Source organism: Rhipicephalus sanguineus, unplaced genomic scaffold (genome assembly GCF_013339695.2).
Source record: "Rhipicephalus sanguineus isolate Rsan-2018 unplaced genomic scaffold, BIME_Rsan_1.4 Seq7506, whole genome shotgun sequence".
NCBI classification, from domain to species: Eukaryota; Metazoa; Arthropoda; class Arachnida; order Ixodida; family Ixodidae; genus Rhipicephalus; species Rhipicephalus sanguineus.
In genome coordinates this window covers 27,190-31,798 of record NW_023615905.1, presented here as the reverse complement: position 1 = coordinate 31,798, position 4,609 = coordinate 27,190, and positions in this window count along the sequence as shown.

Sequence of the window (4,609 nt, the reverse complement as noted above, 5' to 3'; positions counted from 1 at the left end):
CTACAAATTACCCTCCTTGGTCCCTTAATAAAACCGAAGTTCATTGTCTTTTGAAAAACGACACCGTTTTTCTTGATCAGAGCCGACGAAGGTGGGGAGTCTTGTTGACAGTCCTACGCAAGGTATCCACTCCATCAAGGAGGCACCGTTCCTGGCTTCCAGTTCAGCTTTCCTTGAGATGCGCCGGTTCAATGCCAGCAGCTCATGTGCAGGAATACTTGGTTCCGTGCTAAACTTCGGACCTTTCCTTAACAAATGCGCAACTTTTTTTTTGAAGTAGATCAATAGGCACAAGTTTGTGATCCTTACGTTTTGGCACATCAACTGCTGCCATGCGCAATATGACGACCAACATGGTACATTCATAGGTAATTATATTACCGTAGATGTATCAGAAACAAACAACATTCAAATCTGCAAATTCTTTCAGGTTGCCTATCAAAAACGACATGGTATCCACTCCATCAAGGAGGCACCGTTCCTGGTCTTCCAGTTCAGCTTTCCTTGAGATGCGCCGGTTCAATGCCAGCAGCTCACGTGCAGGAATACTTGGTTCCGTGCTAAACTTCGGATCTTTTCTTAACAAATGCGCAACTTTTTTTTTCAAGTAGATCAATAGGCACAAGTTTGTGATCCTTACGTTTTGGCACATCAACTGCTGCCATGCGCAATATGACGACCAAACATGGTACATTCATAGGTCATTATATTACCGTAGATGTATCAGGAAACAACAACATTTGTTAAGGAAAGTTCCGTGCTAAACTTCGGACCTTTCCTTAACAAATGCGCAACTTCGTCAGGAACACAGACATCATCGAGAACATGGTAACCACCAGCGTCGGCTTCCGTTGCGTCCTTCCTCGGCGAGGACCTCGACCGAAGTTGTAGCAGAAGCTGCACCCACCAGAATTCAGTAGGTCAGTCAGGTCGCTGTGTGAATGAGCGCCTTAAAGAACATGAGCGATCCCTGCCGACTGGTACAGGCTCACATTTAGCTCAACACTGCAAAAAATGCAATGGTCAAGCCTTGTTTAGACTAAACACTATCTTAAAGAAGAGTCGTGACACCATGGCCCGAGAATTATCAGAAACTTTTTTCATTCAATCATTGGGGTCGCAGTGCATTAGTGTGCCTTCCATTACCTTGTTTTCCTCTGAAATTTGTTTTTTGGATTCGCTTTCATGATTGCGCTCAGGTGTCCAAGGTGTGAGGTTGTGCGCATAGGGTGCACGGCGCATGTCCTACCGGTATCTGGTGGCTATAAGAGTGGAGTGACGCAATAAACCATGTCAGTTGAGAGTAGCGTTGTGTTCCGTCTTCTTTCTTGTGGTGTCGTTTTTGCGCTAAAAAAGCATATGGATTCTCACCAACTAGCCCGCCAACGCATTCTGTTGAGCATATGCGCTCCCATAGCGCGAGTTTTGATTCATTAGCCCGAACGCTCCCGAAGAGGCTGGTTACTAGACTGCTTCTTGGCCGTCATGATACGTCATCCAAGCCATCCATCGGGTGGTGCTCAGAATCTCCTGCATTACTCTCAGAACCATGAGAGAAAAACGTGAGTGGGACTGAAGCTAAACGGCGCAAAAAACACGGCTACAAAAAGCAAACAAACAGGACAAGCGCAGACTTTCAACTGAATTTTATTGACATAAAGTGCCGTCCTGAACTTAAATTGAACCTCTTTTGCAAGCCTCCAGATTTCTGCCCCGTAGGAGAGTACCGGTACGAAGCAGCTATTATATACTATTCCTTTCAGGGATATTGGCAAGCTAGCATGCTTTATCTAAGAATACGTGCCGAATCGCTCCAAATCACTCTAATTATTTTAGTTTTTCATTCTCGTGGTTTGTATCGGCGCCTAATACCTGTCCCAAGTAGACGTATTACTTTACCAGTTCCAGTGCCTTGCTCCCTATCGCAAACCGTTGTGAGTTCCGATACTGCTAAACCTTATTTTTCTGTGCATTAATCTCTATAGAATCGCATTTATATAATGATATCACATTACACAACATCGAAGAGAACCACTTGTCTTCTTGGTTGTAATTAAACAGTATTATATTGACAAGTGCAGCAAGTTCAGCGGGTTGGTAGCGCTGACGGCGCACAAGCTTACATTCTAGTGTTACTGCCGAGATTTATGACATCTAGTGTTTTCGGGCGCCAGGTTAGTCGCTCGCATTTGATAAAAGGAACAGAATGAAATAGATGAAAACTATAAAAAGTTTGCTTCTGACTACCTGACGTTGATTTACAAAACGTCCATGCCTCTGCTGACCAATTATAAATTCCACCTGAACTTGCTTAACATAACCTGCGTAATTCCCTCCCATTTCTCAACGAATCCGCCCCAAATATACGAATGCATCGGTGAAACGCCACTTGATCCACAATTCATTAATTGTGATTCATGCCATAGCGACAAGTAGTGGTAGTCCAAGCATAGCGAGCAGCTGCAACAAACACAGAGCTCCGGTTGGACGGCTAATATGAATAATCCAGCGCAGGAAAAGGGGTAAGAGAACTTCCAAAACGGAGATATGCATCCGGCAGCTAGAATTACTGGCATGAGTAAGAGAGCAACAAAATTTTGATTTCGCCAAACTTTGTCGACTGAAAGAAAGGTTGGAGGACGCTTGCGCTTCGCCTTCAAGAGTAGAACGCGATAGCGTAATCGGGCCTCGTGCGCATCCCATTCTCAATTGCTAGCCCCTGGCTTCGGTCCTCGGTGCATGCCTCAACCGTGCCGTAAGGAAACGAACGACTGTGCGCGTAACATCGGCCGTTTCAAAGTATGCTAGAAAGCCAGTTCTTAAGTACAGTTCTTAAGTGCCCACTACGCTAAAATTATTCCTTTTGCGAATCAGCGAACGGCCCACTACGCGTCCGTAAGCAACACGCGAACCTACGCAGCTGCTCACTTTGTTGATGATTTTGCAGATCATGATGATTAAATATGTCTGAGTGCTTTGTAATGGTGGGCCTTTAAAACACCCACTCGATGCGCAATTCGCATGTTTTGACACCTGGCGCTAGTCTACACTTCTTCCATGCGATATAACGTCTTAAGGAGACTCCTTGCACTACATGACATTTATATAGTGTTTTTTTTTTCCGAAGCAGTATCAAGAAATAGCGTGGCTCTGTGGTAGAACACCTGGTTGCCACGCAGACGGCTGGGAAAAGATTTTTATTATTTATTTTATTTGCATCTCTCTCAACTTTTTTGTCACGGCCAAGATGGCTTTTCGCTCACAAACAACGACGCCCACACCGACACTGGAATTTCTGCGAAGCGAGCTCTTTACGCTCTCCGCGTTAAGTGAACCATGTGATAGCAGTAAGAGTTACGATTTCTGTTGTCACCTCGTCATCTGCAAATTTAGAGATACCGCTTTTGTCTACATAATACCAAACTAATATTATAGATCTTGATTCATATCTTTTGGCCTATTACATAAAAAATATCAGGTTTATATTGTTGGCGGGCACTTCTGTTAACCTTTTATATTTACGGGGCACCACGCCTTGGTGGTCCAGTGACAAACGTAATTGTGTATAATGCAGTCCGCGTTTCCTTTGTAATAGAGCGTCTGCTCTTCCGAATAGAAAATTTATTAAATACGAGGTTATTCATTGAGTAAGGGTCATATTGCTGTGAAGAAAATAATTACCGTTAGTTTTTCTTATGACGGGTGTCTTGTCCCGTATACCTAAATTATTTTTCATAATTGCACAAACACAACTCTACACCACCTTTTTAATCCATTTGCATTGAAGTTCGCCACCTGGGCATCGAAGGTGTTGACAGGGAGTGCTTTAAATTCTTTTTCTATGTTTCGATGAGCAAGAATGGCGTCTCTCATTACCTATTCCCTCTTGTTTCTGTGTTAGCGCACTACATCGACATCTCGTGGCGTAACTGCAACATGGGAAAACAGGTCGTCGCTGCTTTGTCGACAGTGGCCCAAAATTGTTTGCCCACTTGACATACTTTCCTCTCTGTGTTGCTCGTCAACCATTCATGGCACCCATCTCGCACACGATTTGCAATGTCCAGAGTTGTATGTTACATTAGAGTGGATATTGAAGCGTACATCAAAACGATATATACTTGTCAGACCGCTTATTTTGAGTTGTCGATCAAATAGCAGTTCTCGGTACTGCTGCTAGATCTCGGCATTACTACTAGATACTAGATTTACCACTCCGCTCATCATTACGCATATTTACGCGGCCATATTAGAAGCCTTAATGTCATTGAATAACATTTCACTTGCTCATTTCTGTAAGTCTGTAAACTAGAAAAATCTGGATGAACTTCGGCATCTCATTATTCGATCACAAAATCTGATCACAGCTCGCAATCGGCAACTGGCTGAAGTGGAGGATTTCGCCGAAGTGGTCATCTGCTTCTGCCGAAAAGCTGACTACTAGATCCCATCAATATTTTCTCCAGAAGCAACCACTACATAACCCTGCATGGGTACAACCTTGTTGAGACCCACGAATGCTTAAAGTAATCAAGCGGTCATTACTAGCTGAATATGTCTCGTATTACCGACTACTTTCTATAGGAAAAAGTAAGAAAGCAAGACTCAC